Source organism: Mesoplodon bidens (assembly GCF_964165515.1).
Source record: "Mesoplodon bidens genome assembly, chromosome: 11".
NCBI lineage: Eukaryota > Metazoa > Chordata > Mammalia > Artiodactyla > Ziphiidae > Mesoplodon > Mesoplodon bidens.
In genome coordinates this window covers 101,453,753-101,474,681 of record NC_138167.1, presented here as the reverse complement: position 1 = coordinate 101,474,681, position 20,929 = coordinate 101,453,753, and positions in this window count along the sequence as shown.

Genomic DNA, 20,929 nt, shown 5'->3' with positions numbered 1-20,929 from the left:
AATCTGATTATATAGAGTTGTATACCATCTTTTCAGATAATAAAAATAATATTGTAAAAATCAGGTTATTTGAAGCTGAATTCCTACTTCTGGAATTCAGACATATGATATGTAATTATGGAGAGGCAGAGACATTGCTCACTCAGTTCACAGTAGTCAATATTACTACACATATCAAGATAACTGATTGCTTTAAAATGCTATTAAGAGAATGAATTGAAGCTGAAAACATAGGAAAGTCAAGGTCTAACAGTCTTGGTCTGTTAGAGAAAATAATATTTAAAAGAGAAAGAGAAAATAATATTTAAACATACAAAAATTGATAAATCTGAAAACTTTAAAATGTGTAAATTTGAAAATTCACATTAAATACTTCAATTCATAAAAGGATACTAGACCAAATTAACTAATGGATAACAAGTTCAGAAAAATATTTGCAGAGTATAAAATAAGCAAGGAATTAATATCTGAAATACTATGGAGCTCCCACTCCAGTGAGGGAGTATAGGAAATGAAGATAAAAAGCAAGAAAAAAATGGGCATTAGGAATATGAAATATACAGAACAGGGAATGTTAACTGCTAATAAATATAGGCAAATGTGGTGCTTCATATAGAAATAAATGCAAATTAGTATGATAATAAAATAAGCATATTTATAGGACACTATAATTTAAATTAAAACACTACCTACACATATTCTTCTTCAGGATTCATCAGTAACTAAATACACTTGGGGAAAGAAGTATAGTGCATACCATACAGTAAGTATCTATGGGGGATTTAAAACATCAAAATTTGAATGGGAGGGGAGGGGAAAATGTAAGTTAAAAAGTAGCTTTGTCTGGATGAATCATGATAGTAAGCCATAATCAGAGAAGGATGACTATCTCAGTGTGTCTGTGTTTGTTTTAATTCCTGAGGTCCTTAAACAGAAAAATATAACTATAAATTAAAATATAGAGAATCAATTCCAGATCTACTTAAGTAGAGGATCCAAGAATGAGGATCTTTAATCTATATTTAACATAAATAATCAACGTATTTCTAAACACCAAGAAAAATAACTTGGAAAATAAAATTTTAAAAATACTAACGGAAGGTAGTCATTTAATTTTTTTAAAGTTAGCAAGTCTTTAGAATGTATGTAAAATATTATAATTATAAGTAAATTTAACAGTGTTATTGGATCAAGGTCTATATATAAGAATCAAATTTATTTCTATATGCTAGCAAGAATCAACTTGAAAACAAAATTTAAAATACAGTATGAAAAAGCACACAGTGAATTAAGATTCAGAAAGATTTTAAACAGAGGAATTTAAAACTTGTAAATATGTCTTCTGCTGAATTTTCTGAAACTTAGTAAATACCTCCTAGCACTAAACTGAATGAAAGATCACTGATTTCAAGAATAAATAATTTATCTTCAGAAACTGTTAGACCTTGACTTTCCTATGTTTTCAGCTTCAATTCATTCTCTTAATAGCATTTTAAAGCAATCAGTTATCTTGATATGTGTAGTAATACTGACTACTATGAACTGAGTGAGCAATGTCTCTGCCTCTCCATAATTACATATCATATGTCTGAATTCCAGAAGCAAGATTTCAGCTTCAAATAACCTAAATGAAATGGTGACTAGATAGATGCATTTTGCTGTTGGGGTGTACATTTCTTGTTCTCCAGGAGTGAAACTACAGAAGATTTATTCCATCTTACAAATGATTTTGGGGAAAAGGAGAGTAGGAACTGGTAGATGCAGCCTAACAAAACTGATCAAATATTAGGTGAATGACCACTACATAAAAACATAATTCTAGCTATTTTGGTGTATTACTGCTCATAGTAGTTCTCAAAAATTCACAACAGTATTGATTTTCCACTTTGGGGGAGTCAGAACTGATTGGAAAATTTACAATCAAAGAGAAATATACTCTGAAAGTACTCAGATTCAATTAAAAGATTCAAACTCGTGAGTTTGGATATAACATTGGCCATATTGAGAGTTCTAAAATATGCCTTCTTTAAACTGCAAATAACCCTTCTCTGTACCATGCTACGTTTCCTCACCCATGCTAATTTATATTGGGCCATTAATTCAAATACTTTATTTCAAATTATGTAATATTCTGGACTAAATGCGATTTTGAGGGATCATTAAGAATATTTGGTTCAATGGAGTAAACTGCTTATTCCTGAACATATGGGTAGGGGTTACAAAAACAGATGTACAACAGAGAAGACCAAGTATACTGCAATTATGTGTTAATGTTAGGGCTCATATTCTCTGAAATTTCATAGCCTGATCCCTGTCTATTTTCTTATGATTCTAAATAATGGGGCTGCTTAACCTAATCCAATAGAGTCTCCAGATGTATATATATTCTTTACTCTCCGTGCTGAGACTCCAATTTTCAAGGCCCAGTCAACAGTTTGTCATTTTCTTCCCAAGGATAATTCATAGCAGGGATATTCATTGTCTTCAAGGAAAACATTCTGTCTTATCATAGAATCTGTTTCACCCCCACGTTCCAGCATAGTTCTCAGAGTCTGACTTACTTAAGCTTAAATGCCACATGTTAGACTCCAAGAATCCAGCCCAAAACAGACTATAACAAAACTAGGCTCATTAAAACTTAGCCTTGTATAAATGCTGGAATAACAAGACCTCATACATCCTAAGATAACTGTTTGTAAACCCCCAAATTTTAGGGACCTTCAACTGTAAATCCATGTTTTGGAATGTAAAATAATGAAAAAAATTAACACTGTTAATTATGCACTCAATTTACATTATAAGCTAAATTCTTAACTTCTACTTCTGAAGCATGTATTTTCAGATTAATGAATTGGTCAGTTTATGCCAAGAAAATGGCAGTTGTATTTGCATTACATTTCTGTAACAAGGGCCTACTATGGTGCTTTAGAATTTTGCTTTGGGGACCTTCGGTTCAAGATGGCAGAGTAGAAGGACATGCACTCACTCCCTCTTGCAAGAGCACCGGAATCACAACTAACTGCTGAATAATCATCGACAGGAAGACACTGGAACTCACCAAAAAAGATACCCCACGTCCAAAGACAAAGGAGAAGCCACAATGAGACGGTGGGAGGGGCGCAATCACAGTAAAATCAAATCTCATAACTGCTGGGTGGGTGACTCACAAACTGGAGAACAATTATTCCACAGAAGTCCACACACTGGAATGTTCTGAGCACCGCATCAGGCTTCCCAACCTGGGGGTCTGGCAACGGGAGGAGGAATTCCCAGAGAATCAGACTTTGAAGGCTAGCGGGATTTGATTGCAGGACTTTGACAAGACTGGGGCAAACAGAGACTCCACTCTTGGAGGGCACAAACAAAGTAATGTGCACATCAGGATCCGGTGTGTATGGGGGGGAGCAGTGACCCCGTAGGAGACTGAACCAGACCTACCTGCTAGTGTTGGAGGGTCTCTTGCAGAGGCGCGGGTGGCTGTGGCTTACGGTGGGGACAAGGACACCGGCAGCAGAAGTTCTGGGAAGTACTCCTTAGCATGAGTCCTCCTGGAGTCTGCCATTAGCCCCACCAAAGAGCCTGTTGCCTCCAGTGTTGGGTCGTCTCAAGCCAAACTACCAACAGGGAGGGAACTCAGCCCCATCCATCAGCAGACAAGGGAATTAAAGTTTAACTGAGCTCTGCCCATCAGAGCAACACCCAGCTCTACCCACCACCAGTCCCTCCTATCAGGAAGCTTGCATAAGCCCCTTAGATAGCCTCATCCACCAGAGGGCACAGAGCAGAAGCAAGAAGAACAACAATCCTGCAGCCTGTGAAACAAAAACCACATTCACAGAAAGACAGACAAAATGAAAAGGCAGAGGACTATGTACCAGATAAAGGAACAAGATAAAACCCCTGAAAAACAATTAAATGAAGTGGAGATAGGCAAACTTCCAGAAAAAGAATTCAGAATAATGATAGTGAAGATGATCCAGGACCTCGGAAAAAGAATGGAGGCAAAGATGGAGACGATGCAAGGAATGTTTAACAAAGACCTAGAAGAATTCAAGAACAAACAAACAGAGATGAACAATACAATAACTGAAATAAAAACTACACTAGAAGGAATCAATAGCAGAAAAACTGAGGCAGAAGAACAGAGAAGTGACCTGGAAGACAGAATGGTGGAATTCACTGCTGTAGAACTGAATAAAGAAAAAAGAAAGAAAAGAAATGAAGACAGCCTAAGATACATCTGGGACAACATTAAATGCACAAACATTTGCATCATAGGGGTCCTAGAAGGAAAAGAGAGAGAGAAAGGACACAAGAAAATACTTGAAGAGATTACAGTCGGAAAGTTCCCTAACATGGGAAAGGAAACATCCATCCAAGTCCAGGAAGTGTAGAGTGTCAGCAGGATAAACCCAAGGAGAAATAGGCCAAGACACATAGTAATAAAATTGACAAAATTAAAGACAAAGAAAAATTATTAAAAGCTACAAGGGAAAAACGGAAAATAACATATAAGGGAACTCCCATAGGTTAACAGCTGATTTCTCAGCAGAAACTCTACAAGCCACAAGACAGTGGCATGATATATTTAAAGTGATGAAAGGGAACAACCTAAAACCAAGATTACTCTACCCAGCAAGTATCTCATTCAGATTCGACGGAGAAATCGAAAGCTTTACAGACAAGCAAAAGCTAAGAGAATTCAGCACCATCAAACTAGCTCTACAACAAATGCTAAAGGAACTTCTTTAAGTGGGAGACACAAGAGTAGAAAAGAACCTACAAAAACAAATCCAAAACAATTAAGAAAATGGTAATAGGAACATACATATCAATAATTAACTTAAATGTGAATGGATTAAATGCTCCAATCAAAAGACACAGGATCGCTGAATGGATACGAAAACAAGATCCATATATATGCTGTCTACAAGAGACCTACTTCAGACCTAAGGACACATAGAGACTGAAAGTGAGGGGATGGAAAAAGATATTCCATGCAAATGAAAATCAAAAGAAAACTGGAGTAGCAATACTCATATCAGATAAAATAGACTTTCAAATAAAGAATGTTACAAGAGACAAGGAAGGACACTACATAATGATCAAGGGATAAATCCAAGAAGAAGATATAACAATTATAAATATATATGCACCCAACATAGGAGCACCTCAATACATAAGGCAAATGCTAACAGCTATAAAAGAGGAAAACAACAGTAACACAAAAATAGTGGGGGACTTGAACACCTCAATTACACCAAAGGACAGATAATGAAGACACAAAATTAGTAAGGAAAAACAAGTTTTAAATGACACAATAGACCACATAGATTTAATTTATATTTAAGGACATTCCATCTGAAAACAGCAGAGGACACTTTCTTCTCAAGTCCACACAGAACACTCTCAGGATAAATCACATCTTTGGTCACAGATCAAGCCTTGGTAAATTTAAGAAAATTGAAATCATATCAAGCATCTTTTCCAACCACAGTGCTATGAGATGAGAAATAAATTACAGGGAAAAAAACACAAACACAAGGAGGCTAAAAAATATGTTACTAAATAACCAAGAGATAACTGAAGAAATCAAAGAGGAAATCAAAAAATACCTAGAGACAAATGACAACCAAAACACGACGACCCAAAACCTATGGGATGCAGCAAAAGCAGTTCTAAGACGGAAGTTTATAGCAATACAATCTTACCTCAAGAAACAAGAAAAATCTCAAATAAACAGTCTAACCTTACACCTAAAGGAACTAGAGAAAGAAGAGCAAACAAAACCCAAAGTTGGTAGAAGGAAAGAAATCACAAATATCAGAGCAGAAATAAATGAAATAGAAACAAAGAAAACAATAGCAAAGATCAATAAAACTAAAAGCTGGTTCTTTGAGAAGATAAACAAAATTGATAAACCTTTAACCAGACTCATCAAGAAAAAGAGGGAGAGGACTCAAATCAATAAAATTAGAAATGAAAAAGGAGAAGTTACAACAGACACTGCACAAATACAAATCATCCTAAGAGACTATAACAAGCAAGTCTATGCCAATAAAATGGACAACCTGGAAGAAAAGGACAAATTCTTAGAAAGGCATAATCTTCCAAGACTGAACCAGGAAGAAATAAAAAATATGATTAGACCAATCACAGGCACTGAAATTGAAACTGTGATTAAAAATCTTCCAACAAACAGAAGTCCAGGACCAGATGGTTTAACAGGTGAATTCTATCAAGCATTTAGAGAAGAGCTAACACCCATCCTTCTCAAACTCTTGCAAAAATTTGCAGAGGAAGGAACACTCACAAACTCATTCTATGTGGCCACCATCATCCTGATACCAAAACCAGAAAAAGATACTACAAAAAGAGAAAATTACAGGCTAATATCACTGATGAATATAGATGCAAATATCCTCAACAAAATAGAAGCAAAGAGAATCCAACAACACGTTAAAAGGATCATACAACATGATTAAGTGGGATTTATCCCAGGGATGCAAGGATTCTTCAATATATGTAAATCAATCAATGTGATACACCATATTAACAAATTGAAGAATAAAAACCATATCATCTCAATTGATGCAGAAAAAGCTTTTGACAAAATTCAATACACTTTTATGATAAAAGCTCTCCAGAAACTGGGCATAGAAGCAAACTACCTCAACATAATAAAAGCCATATATGACAAACCCACAGCCAACATCATTTTCAATCATGAAAAACTGAAAGAATTTCCTATAAGAGCAGGAACAAGACAAGAATGTCCACTCTAGCCACTCTTATTCAACATAGTTTTGGAAGTCCTAGCCACAGCAATCAGAGAAGAAAAAGAAATCAAAGGAATCCAAATTGGAAGAGAAGAAGTAAAACTGTCACTGTTTGCAGATAACAGATAACATGATACTATACATAGGTAATCCTAAAGATGCCTCCAGAAAGCTACTAGAGCTAAGCAATGAATTTGGTAAAGTTGCAGGATACAAATTTAATGCACAGTAATCTCTTGCTTTCCTATACACTAACAACAAAAGATCAGAAAGAGAAATTAAGGAAACAGTCCCAGTTACCATTGCAAAAAAAGAATAAAATATCTAGGAATAAACCTACCTAAGGAGACAAAAGACCTGTATGCAGAAAACTATAAGACACTGATGAAAGAAATCAAAGATGACACAAACAGTTGGAGAGATACACCATGTTCTTGGTTTGGAAGAATCACTATTGTGAAGATGACTATACTACCCAAAGCAATCTACAGATTCAATGCAATCCCTACCAAATTATCAATGGCATTTTTTACAGAACTAGAAGAAAAAATCTTAAAATTTGTATGGAGACACAAAGGACCTTGAATAGTCAAAGCAGTCTTGAGGGAAAAAAAGGGAATCAGACCTCCTGACTTCAGAGTATACTACAAAGCTATAGTAATCCACACAATATGGTACTGGCACAAAAACATATAGATCACTGGAACAGGATAGAAAGCCCAGAGGTAAACCCATACACCTATGGTCAACTAATCTATGACAAAGGAGGCAAGGATATACAATGGAGAAAAGACAGTCTCTTCAACAAGTGGTGCTGGGAAAACTGGACAGGTACACATAAAAGAATGAAATTAGAACATTCCCTAACACCATACACAAAAATAAAGTCAAAATGAATTAAAGACCTAAGTATTAACACTGGACACTATAAAACTCTTAGAGGAAAACATACAAAGAACACTATTTGACTTGAATCATAGATCATTTTTGACCCACCTCCTAGAGTAATATAAATAAAAACAAAATAAACAAATGGGACCTAATGAAACTTAAAAGCTTTTGCACAGCAAAGGAAACTATAAACAAGATGAAAAGACAACCCTCAGAATGGGAGAAAATATTTGCAAACAAATTGATGGACAAAGGATAATCTCCAAAATATATAAACAGTTGATGCAGCTCAATATCAAAAAGCAAACAACCCAATCACAAAAATGGGCAGAAGACCTAAATAGACATTTTTCCAAAGAAGACATACAGATGGCCAAGAGGCACATGAAAAGCTGCTCAACATCACTAATTATTAGAGAAATGCAGATCAAAACCCCAATGAGGTATCACCTCACACCAGTCAGAATGGGCATCATCAGAAAATCTACAAACAAAATTGCTGGAGAGGGTGTGGAGGAAAGGGAACCCTCTTGCACAGTTGGTGGGAATGTAAATTGATACAGCCACTATGGAGAACAGTATGGAGGTTCCTCAAAAAACTAAAAATAGAATTACCAAATGACTCAGCAATCCCACTACTGGGCATTTACCCAGAGAAAACTATGATTCAAAAAGACACGTGCACCCTAATGTTCATTGCAGCACTATTTACAATAGCCAGGTCATGGAAGCAACCTAAATGCCCATCAACAGACGAATGGATAAAGAAGAAGTGGTTCATATATACAATGGAATATTACTCAGCCATAAAAAGGAATGAAATTTGGTCATTTGTATTGATGTGGATGGACCTAAAGACTCTCATACAGAGTGAAGTAACTCAGAAAGAGAAAAACAAATATCGTATATTTTTCTAGAGGAATCTAGAAAAAATGGTACAGATGAATTGGTTTGCAAGGCAAAAATAGAGACACAGATGTAGAGAACAAACATATGGATACCAAGTGGGGAAAGCAGTGGTGGGGGGGGGTGGCGGTGGGATGAACTGGGAGATTGGGATTGACATAGACACACTAATATGTATAAAATAGATAACTCATAAGAACCTGCTTTGTAAAAAATTAAATTAAATTAAAAAAATTTGCTTTTGTTCACATTTTTGAATTGATATCTCCACTTTCTATAAGAGAAATGATCATATTAACAAAGCTTAACTTAATATTTCTTGAACTTTAAAGCTATTCTTAACTTCTATCTGATGCTACAACATTAGGTTTTTTGTGCAAAGAACACACACGCATAAATATAAAATAATAGCTTTTTGATTATCTCCTAAATTTCATAGACTTTCTCTAGCAATTTTAACTGGAATTTGGAAGTGGCTTCTCAAGATCATATGAAAGTTAATTTATCCCATTTCCTCTGTCAAATATTTCTATTTTATCCTTGACTATTTTTGAATGCAGCTTGGAATCCAAAGAATAGTAGTCTTTTATAAAAGTCAGTCTTCCTGCATAATGTTTAATGGTTAGATATATCCCTGAGGAAGGACCTAAACTCATTGCAAATGATACTTTAATGGAGCCTAGCTTTTTGGTCATGCGAAGAGAGCCAAATGCATGTGGCAGCCAGCAGCAATTCCTATGGGAAGCAGTGCAATGTGAAGCAAGTGATGCTGCCAGAAATAAGTAAATAAATACCTCTAGCTTTCCCATTCTAACAATCTAATCCCATCAAAGAAATGCAGAACATGATTTACATGTTGTTGATAATCTTTTTAAAGAACAAGTCCATATACTATGGTTTGTTTGCACTTATATATCTGATAGGTATTTTATTCATGATATGCTGGAGAAATTATTAGCTCCTACAAAGTTGCAAGATGTATATAAGTGAATATACATTCATTTACTTTAGAGAAATGACCTCCTTTCATAGCCATGAGTTATGTTAGTTTGTTGGTGTCCATTCTAAAGCACTGTATGTTATCTTTTTTTACATATATTGTTCTATACATTATAGTAGGAACATCCATGGCTCTGAATGACTTTACACAGCTATGAAATTTAAAACAGAGGAGGAGCGGGAGTGGGAGGAGGAGGAGAAGCACACATGAAATACCTGACTGGAGTTAACATTCTCTTCAGGAGAGAAGCAAATTCCATGAGAAGTAACTGTTGTAAACTTAATAAGAGTCTAAATAGTTGCAACAGGAGGTAACAATGATTTTATACTTGAGTTAATATTTTCAATAGAAGTCTCATTATAGAAATTTTCTATGCTGTTCATTTCTTTCATTTTTATTTTCTTATGAGATATATATAATAGTTCATAAAGAAAGGCAAATAAAGTAGGTATATTATTATTAACTAGATAATTACTAAATTTTAAAGATGATGAATTGATCAGTCTTTATATTTATTCTAGTCAATTTTGTTTTTTCCCTTTTTCTTATATTTGATGTTTTTCCTTCTGTTTTTAAAATTTTTATTTTATATTGGAATATAGTTGATTTACAATGCTGTGCTTCAAGTGTAGAGCAGTGAATTAGTTATACATATATATATATATTTGTTGTTGGTGTTGTTGTTGTTTTCCAGATATAGGCTATTACAGAGTATTGAGTAGAGTTCCCTGTTATATATAGTAGGTGCTTGTTGATTATCTATTTTATATATAGCAGTGTGTATATGTTAATCCCAAACTCCTAATGTATCCCTCCACTGTAGCTTTCCTCTTTGGTAACCAAAAGTTTATTTTCTAAGTCTGTGACTCTGTTTCTGTTTTGTAAATAAGTTCATCTGCATCATTTTTTAGATTCCACATGTAAGTGATATCATATGATATTTGTCTTTGTCTGACTTACTTCACTTAGTATGATAATCTCTAGGTCCATCCATGTTGCTGCAAATGGCATTATTTCATTTCTTTTAATAGCTGAGTAATATTCCATTGCATATATGTACCACATCTTTATTCATCTGTTGATGGACATTTAGGTTGCTTCCATGTTTTGACTATTGTAAACAGTGCTGCAATGAACACTGGGGCACATGTATCTTTTCCAATTATGGTTTTCTCTGGATATATGCCCAGGTGTGGGATTACTTGGTCATGTGGTAGCTCTATTTTTAGATTTTTAAGGAAACTCCATACTGTTCTACATAGTGGCTATACCAATTTACATTCCCACCAACAGTGTAGGAGGGTTCCCTTTTTCTCCACACCCTCTCCAGCTTTTATTGTTTTTAGACTTTTGGACGGTTGCCATTCTGATCGGTGTGAGGTGATACCTCATTGCAGTTTTGATTTGCATTTCTCTAATAATTAGTGATGTTGAGAGTCGTTTCATGTGCTTTTTGGCTACCAGTATGTCTTCTTTGGAGAAATGTTTATTCAGATCTTCCACCCATTTTTTTGATTGGGTTGTTTTTTTGCTTATTGAGCTGAATGAGCTATTTGTTTATTTTGGAGATTAATCCCTTGTCGGTCACTTTGTTTGCAAATAATTTCTCCCATTCTGAGGTTGTCTTTTTGTTGTGTTTATAGTTTCCTTTGCTGTGCAAAAGCTTTTAAGTTTAACTAGGTCCCATTTGTTTATTTTTGTTTTTATTTTCATTCCTTTAGGAGGTGGACCAAAAAAAGGTTTTGCTGCAATTTATGTCAGAGAGTGTTCTATGTTTTCCTCTAAGAGTTTTATAGTATTCGATCTTACATTTAGGTTTTTAATCTATTTTGAGTTTAGTTTGTGTATGATGTTAATGGGTGTTGTAATTTCATTTGTTTACATGTAGCTGTCCCGTTTTCCCAGCACCACATATTGAAGAAACTGCCTTGTTTCCATTGTATATTCTTGCCGCCTCTGTCATAGATTAACTGGCCATAGGTGCATGGGCTTATTTCTGGGCTTTCTATCCTGTTTCACTGATCTATAAGTCTGTCTTTTTGCCAGTACCATACTGTTTTGATTACTGTAGCTTTATAGTATAGTTTGAAGTCAGGGAGTCTGATTCTTCCAGCTCCATTTTTTCAAGATTCCTTTGGCTATTTGGGGTTTTCTGTGTTTCCATACAAATTTTAAGGTTTTTTAGTTTTAGATCTGGAAAAATGCCACTGGCAATTTGATAGGGATTGCATCGAATCTGTAGATATCTTGGGTACTATAGTCATTCTGACAATATTGTTTCTTCCAATCCAAGAACATGGTATATTGTTCCGTCTGTTTGTGTCCTCTTTGATTTCTTTCATCAGCATCTCATAATTTTCAGAGTACAGGTCTTTTGCCTCCTTAGGTAGATTTATTCCTAAGTATTTTATTCTTTTTGATGCAGTGATAAATGGGATTGTTTCTTTAATTTCTCGTTCTGATCTTTCATTGTTAATGTATAGAAATGCAACAGGTTTCTGTGTATTAATTTTGTATACTGCAACCTTACCAAATTCATTGATGAGCTCTAATAGTTTTCTGGTAGCATCTTTAGGATTTTCTATGTATAGTATCATGTAATCTGCAAGCAGTGACAGTTTTAATTCTTCTTTCCCAATTTGGATTCCTTTTATTTCTTTTTCTCCTCTTATTTTCATGGCTAGGACTTCCAAAACTATGCTGAATAAATCTGCTATAAACATCCATATTCAGATCTTTGTAAGAACATAAATTTTCAGCTCCTTTGGGTACATATTAAGGAGTACAATAGCTGGATAAACACAGCAAGAGTATGTTTAGTTTTCTAAGAAACCACTGAACTGTCTTCCAAAGTAGCTGTACTGTTTTGCATTCCCACCAGCAGTGTATGAGGGCTCCTGTACCTCCACATCCTCATCAGCCTTTGGTATTTTCAGTGTTCTGAGTTATGACCATTATAGTGGTGTGTAGTGGTATCTCACTGTTTTAATTTTCCAAATGATATATGATATGGAACATCTTTTCACATGCTTGTTTGCCATTTGTATATCTTCTTTGGTGAAGCATCTGTATAGATATTTTACCTATTTTTAAATTGGGTTGTTCATTTTCTTATTGTTGAGATTTAAGAGTTCTTTGAATATTTTAGATAAGTCTTTTATCAGATAAATTTCAAATAAAACTATACCATTTCACAGGTAGTGAAATTACCTTATAATAACAAACTATATTTAACTCCTCTCTCCCATCCATTGAAACAATGATGATGCTCATTTCACTCATATGTAAGTTACAGCCATCCAATACATTGTTATTATTATTTTAAACAAATTATTCTCTGCTAGATCAATTAAGAATTATAAAATTAAAGTTTTTATTTTACCTTCACTTATTCCTTCTTCAATGATCTTCCTTTTTTATGTAGACCCAAGTTTCTGACCCATATCATTTTCCTTTCCTCTGAAGAACTTTTTTTAATATTTGTTGCAAGACAGGTCTACTGGTAACAAATCTCAATTTTGTTTGTCTGAGTAAGTCTTTGTTTCCCCTTTACTTTTGAAGGATAATTTTGAAGAATTCTATGTTGGGAATTTTTTTTAATATTAAATATTTTACTCATTTCTTTCTTTTTTTTTTTTTTTTGCGGTACGCAGGCCTCTCACTGTTGGGGCCTCTCCTGTTGCGGAGCACAGGCTCCGGACACGCAGGCTCAGCGGCCATGGCTCACGGGCCCAGACGCTCCACGGCATGTGGAATCTTCCTGGACCAGGGCACGAACCCGTGTCCCCTGCATTGGCAGGCAGACTCTCAACCACTAAGCCACCAGGGAAGACCCTACTCATTTCTTTTTGCTTGCACAGTTTATAAGCAGAATTTGGATGGTCTCATCTTTGCTCTTCTGTAGGTAAGGTTTCCCCCCCTCCGCCACCCCCAGCCCCTGGATACTTTCAGAATTTTTTTTATCTTTGACTTTCTGCAGTTTAAATATGATATTCTAAATGTAGTTTATTCAACATTTATCCTTCTTAGTGTTTTCTGAACTTCTTGGCTCTGTAGTTTGGTATGTGACATTAACTGGGGGAAATTCTGATTATTTCCTAAAATATTTCTTCTGTTCCTCTCTCTTCTCTCCTTCTGCTATTCCCATTGTGCATCTGATATGCCTTTTGTTGTTGTCCCACAGTTCTTGGATAGTCTGTTCTTTTTGTTCTTTTCCATCTTTTTTCTATTTGCATTTCAGTTTTAGAAGTTTCTATTGACAGATCCTTATGCTCAGAGATTCTTTCCTCAACTGTGTCCAATCTATTAATGAACCCATTAAAGATCTTTTTTTCTGTTATAAGGTATTATTTTTAATATCTCTAATGTATCTTTTTTTCTTAGAATTTCCATTACCAATTTGCTGTCAAATGTTGTCTATCTTTTCCATTAGAATCCTTAGCATATCAATCATAGTTTTTTGTTTGTTTGTTTGTTCTTACAGTCTGATATTTTCAAATTCTCTGCTATGTCTGAGTCTCGTTCTAACAGTTTTGCTCTGTCTGTTACAACTGTGGAGTTTTTTTTGTTTCTTTGTTTTGCCTTTTGGTATGTCTTGTAATTTGGGGAGTAAAGGCTGGACATGATATACTAGGTAAAAGCAACTCAGGTAAACAGGTCTTCAATAATGTGGTGGTAAGACATATGGGAGAGGGGGATATTCCTGTATTATGATTAGGTCTCAATCTTTTAGTGAGCTATGCACCTAGGCTATGAAGTGCATCTCAGTTCTTTTCTCTTGCCTCAGGTGGGAAAGGATGGCTAGAGGGGCTTTGAGTTGGGTATTTCTGTTTCACCAGGTATGTTAGATTCTGATAAAACTCCAATAGGTCAAGCTCTGGTAAAATATTGGGTTGGCCAAAAAGTTCAACCCAATAGTTTCTCTTGAGGGTAGGCCTTTTTTGAAGAACAGAATGCTCTGGCTATTTCAAAATGGTCACTTTTCCCCGTCCTCCTGATAGAAGCCAGAATGGATTTTTCTATGATATTCTCTGTAACAACCTGGTAGAACTCTAGAGTTGGTTTACTCATGTAATCGTGGGCTCCTCCCCAAGTTTTTACCTCTCATGCTGTCACACTGAGCCTCTGGCAATTCATCAATTACAGTTCAGATTGTGCTACTAAGCACTGGTTTCAGGGGAGCTTTCAGGTTGTGAGTGTCTTCTCAGCTAAGTTGTGATTCTCTGTATCCTCCTGTCTCTTCAACTTTGGAGGCAGTGAGATGCCCTGCGACCTCATTTCTCTGGCAGAGCTCAGATCAATGTTTGATTTTTCCATTTGTTCAGCTTTTTTTTGTTGTTGTTAGGATAGAGTGGTGACTTCCAAGCTCTCTTCCAGGAGTCTGGAGGTCTTTTGTAAGTATTATTTTTGTGATTTGTTAGTCGTCTTGAATATATGGATTGATTAATTTTACCAACTTCAGAAAAGTTTCAGATGTTCATTCCCTCCAAATATTTCATCTATCCATTCTTTCTCTCTTTTCATTTTGAAAATCCAATTAGATACACATTAGATCTTTACCTCATCCCTAGTTCTTCTTAACTCTTTTTTTTACCTTTCATCTTTTCACTTTTATGTGTTCCATTCTGTAAAAATCCTTCTAGATTGCCAATCTCCTTTTCATGTGTTTCTGTCTAATCTGATGTTAAATAAATTCACTGGAGATTTTTATTTCAATTATTATGTAGATAGATAAGACAGATAAATATATTTCTAGAAGGCTTACTTAATTTCCTCAAATACATTAGTTTTTTGGGTAATTTTTAGTTCCTAGAAGATTTTTAAAAATATTTCTTTGGGGTTTCCCTGGTGGCACAGTGGTTAAGAATCCACCTGCCAATGCAGGGGACACGAGTTCAAGCCCTGGTCTGGGAAGATCCAAAATGCCGCGGAGCAACTAAGCCCGTGCACCACAACTACTGAGCCTGCGCTCTAGAGCCCGTGAGCCACAACTACTGAGCCTGCGCACCTGGAGCCTGTGCTCCGCAACAAGAGAGGCCATCGCAATGAGAAGCCTGCACACCACATCGAAGAGTGGCCCCCGCTCACTGCAACTAGAGAAAGCCCACGCTCAGCAACAAAGACACAAGACAATCAAAAATAAATTTCAAAAAATTTTTAAAAATTGAAAATTAAAAAAAAACATTTCTTTGTATATGGTAAAGCATTATTTTTAGATAATTTGTGTCTGATAATCCCCGTATTGAAGTATATTCAGGTCTGTTTCAGGTCTTTACTTTTCTCCTACTTTTCATTAACAGGGCCTTAGTCATGATGCTTATATGCTTGCATATTTTTTTTGTACATGTTTTTCACATTTTCCTCACAAAATTGTTTATGAGAAGTGCTTTATCTATTTATTTGATTTTCTCCACTTTTTGCTTCTTAATTACTGGAAATCAGGCAAAGAAACAATATTTTAAGAAAGAGGAAAAAGAGAGAGGAAGATAAGAGAAGAAAGAGAGAGAGAGAGAATAGCAGTATTAGGTATATTTAACTTGATTCCTGAACTCTGTACAATATGTAGCTGGCAGAATCAGTAATTCTTCACTGTTTTTGATTGTTCAATTTCTTAATCAGAATTATTTCTGAAGATTCTCTCTTTTTATCAGTGCTCCCTATGACATTTGGATGTGCATTTTTCTTCTCTATATACATTTTTATTAACTTATGTATGATATTGGCTTTAGCTGTCTCTCATATAGGAATTGAGTATATTAGCTTACTTTTCTCCTCAACTGACACACACCAATTATAGACGAAAACTGTCTTCAATTTTTTAATTAGCAGTTTACATCCATTTATATTCTTTTAAAAACTAGAATGCAGTGGAGAAGCGTGTATGCAAAACATGTGCATATTAGTTCTATAAGCCACCATGAATTTCTGCAGTAAACATACAAACAGATATAGGAAGAGACAAAATCCTTCAATATGTCCATTCCCTCCTTAAACATTTTAATATTCTCTCCAGTGCCTTTATAAGGCAATATGCTTATAAATAAGCACACTATTTCCCATGCTACTCAAGTTATTTACTCCTCTGATTGTTGCTTGTTCTTACTTCATTCTAATAAATAAGCATTGCCTCTTACCCTTGTTCCTCCTCCTTATCATCCAAAATTTATGCTTCAGCTATGTTGATTTATTTTATTCTCAAACTCCAGATACTTTTAAGCTTGTCTACCATACCACATTACCAACAAGAGGAGAAATTAAATGTGAGGTTCCTTATTTTTTTCAAAAGTAGAACTTTAGAATTACCTACATTCATGAATCCTTAATGTAGCCAGCCTCTGAAAGACAGGGACATAATGTTTCTTGCCTTCTATATATCAAAACTGACTGGGTTTTGTCTTACCTGAGGTCCATTCAGTGCAGACTTCTAAATGATAGATTGCCCCAGGGTCTGTCATCTAGCATTTTTTTCTTTTCTCTTTTTGCTTCCCTTTGTGCAATACCACAGCTTTAAATGAAGTCCCCACCAATAACAAACCTGATCACATTTCTTACCACTCCCCTTCTCTCTACACCAGACACAGTGGGCTCCTCTTTTAGCTTTCTTTTCCCCATCGAGACAAACTTGATTTAAAAAATTATTTATATATGCTGACTTCATACCCACTTTCTTTCAAACTCTAAATTTGCTCACTTGCCAATCCTAGGTATTCACATGATTTTATTTTTATACCTATATGCACATGAACTTACAAATTTATTTCTCTAGCCCAGAGCTCCTCTATGAGCTGTGAAGCTTATACCCATTCCCTGCCTCCTTTACATTTCCACTTAGATGTGAAAAAGGCACACTGAGCTCCAAATATTCAAAACTGAAAATAATCATTTATATTGTGGCTGGACCCAGGGCTTCCTTTAATATCCTCTAAGTGAATGCCAAAAACACCTATAATTCTAGAACACTAGGACCTTCCTTGGCTCCATTTTACCCATTTCTGTGTATGAAAACTATTTCTAAGTTTCACTATTTATTTAAAAACCTTTATTTTAAATTAAAGTACAATGCACATAAATACAAAAATACACATCATCAGTATTGAGCTCAGTAAATTATCATACAGTTACCAGCACTGGAAAAACCTATTCATGTTTCTTCCTGGTTACTATTGTTCTATCCTCCCCCCAAATAAATACTATCCTGATCTCTAACACCATGAATTAGTTTTGAGTAACTCTGAACTTTATAGAATGGATTCATATATTATATATTTGTTTGTATGTCTTTTTTTCACTTAACATTATGTTTGCAACATTCAACCATATTTTTGCTTACAGCAGTGGTTCATTAATTTTTCAGTTCTGTATATTATGCCATTGTATGATATACAAAATTTAATTATCCATTATTCTGTTGATGACTTTTTCAGTTACTTCAAATTTTTGGCTGTTACACTGAGCCTAGTGTTAATATTATTTTGTGAGTCTTTTTGGTGCCCATATGTACATATAAGTGTGTCAGATTTATCTGAGTCTAATTTTTGGATTATAATGTATGTATAGACTTGACTATGGTAGGTAATGACCAGTCATTGATTTTTCACACTTGGATAATTTTTAAATATTTTCTTTGTCTTCAACTATATTCGTACAACTTTTAAGTACAATTACTAAATTATTGCAATAATCTCCTCTCTGAATCAACATGGGATCCACTTCAATAACACTGCCTTCTTCTAGACTCATTAATCTTTTGGAAATGAAGATATGACCCTTACTTACACTTCCACCACAACACATCTGAATACGATGTGCCCTACTCCCCACTCCCTACTTCCTATGCAACCATCACCACAAGCACAGCATTTGCCTATCAACTCCCAATCTTCCACTTAAATGTTTGCTCATATTTATATGTGCTAATATAATACAGATATTATATAATACAGATACAATTATACATATATCACTGTGATTCTTTTATAAATGCCTCTCTGCTACAAGATTGTAAGTTTTGTAATGGCAGAGACTCGATGTTATTTCTCCTCCAACTTTGGATCCCTAATGCCTAGAAAAATGTATAGGACATAGTAGGTATTGAAAAGAAATTGTTATTGAATGCATGAATAAATGAGTGCTATTTACCTATGTGGAAAACTTTCTCTTCCCTTTCATATTCTCACTTTATCTGGTTAATCACAATGCATCCTTCATATCTTAGCTTATACATTGTTGACTAGGATATCTTTCGAACCAAAACTTTAGTGAAGTGCTCCTCCACTATTGTGCTTTACTTGCAATCAGTTCTTTCTTATTCTAATTTAGCATATGATGCAGCAATGTCTATCTCTTGTCTATCTAGTTTAAAAGTTCCCTGAGATAGAAGCTGTATCATGTTCACAAGAAAACTCCAGTTCCTAAAACAATTACTAAAATAAAGTATAATTATGTAAAACTTTTTTTTTCCTGACTTGGGACTAGTTTTTTCATTTAAAAAATTTAAATAATATCTTCATTTTTATTCAATATAAGTGTCATATGATTCATTACATTAGTTCCAGATGATAAATACGAATTACTTCAGGCATGACAGTGTCAAAAGTAATTCACTATCTAAGAAGTAAGATGAAGAAAAAGATGAAGGCGAGGAAGAGTAGGAGAAAAGGAAGAAGAGGCTAGGATAGAGGAGGAAAAGAAAAGGAAAACAGAAAAGGAGTAAGAGGAACGACAAGTTTGTAATATAAGGATTAAAAACTATTTTCCCTCTTCATCTTCTTTTCACTTGTACTGACCTCAGCCTTTAATATTTCTAACTTTCATTGCTTTTTTAGTCCAAAGCTCCAACAATAGATTGTTGTAAATATCAAGGAAGATATTTTGAAGTGTGTGTAACTCACCCCTGAAGTACAAAATCCTAAGTATATACATACATACATACATATATATACATATATGTGTACATACACACATATATACATGCATATATGTGTGTATATATTGAATATATATATTTGTAATTAGTAAAGCTTTTGTTTTGTTCTTTTTATTGCAATAATCAATGCTGACAAGGCTGAAGTGTTGCGGGCACTCTCGTGGAATTGGGTACCATGGTACAACCCCCTCCTAGAACTGAGTTTCATAGTTTTATTTTTAATTTTTTTTATTTTTTGGCCACACCATGCAGCATGCGGGATCTTAGTTCCCTGACTAGGGATGGAACCTGCGTCCCCTGCAGTGGAAGTGCAGAGTCTTAAACTGCGAGGGAAGTATATATATGTACATGTATATATATGTACGTGTATATGTGTGTATATATATATTATTATTAGGGTTTTGTATTTTAGGGGTGAGTTACAAATACTTCAAAATATCTTCCTTACTAAAAACATATACATATATACATATATATATTATATGTCTTCAGTTTCTACAGCAGCTTTATCAAAGAGTCAGTAGTCCTAAAATTGACTTGGGACTATTTATCTACTTCTCTGAAATATGAATAGCTCCCCATTTCTAGAAATGACTAAAGACTGAGTAGATCAAATGAACAGGTAAATATATTTCATCAGACCCTGATATATATTTGTATAGATTCTGTAAAATTGTTTCAAAGTTATTTTATCCAATTTCAACAAATTATGAAAATGCATTAGTAATACTGATTGATAAAATTATTTTTCAAAAATTTCAAGAATTCTACACATTTGCTCATCATTTACTATGAATTAAATGTAACCCATGATGGTAAATGATGCAATTGTTATTAGTCGTTTAAAATAGAGAGAGGAGGGCTTCCCTGGTGGCGCAGTGGTTGAGAGTCCGCCTGCCGATGCAAGGGACACGGGTTCGTGCCCTGGTCCGGGAAGATCCCACATGCCGCAGAGCGGCTGGGCCCGTGAGCCATGGCTGCTGAGCCTGCGCGTCCGGAGCCTGTGCTCTGCAACGGGAGAGGCCTCAAGAGTGAGAGGCCCGTGTACCGCAATAAAAAAAAAGAGAGAGAGAGAGAGAGGGAAGAGTCTTGACTGCATAGAGAATACCAATGTTGGTTGAAATGGGAATTATGTCCTTGATACAAAGATGATATTTTTCCACTGATGGCAAAGATAATAAGACTTAGTAGCATGATGGCTACAGTACACAAGGAAGAGTAATAGTAAACAATCCATAGTTTATGGAGACATTATTAGAGTGATTTAAGGGTTAAGAAACCTCTGAGAAGCTAATGATCAATAACTGTCAGTAGTTTATATTGACTAACTATGTACAAAGTACATGGTGAAGTACTTGAAGACCACACTATGAAATATATCATCTGGGCAACAGAAATATTAAAATTTGAAGGAAAAAGATGAGGTTG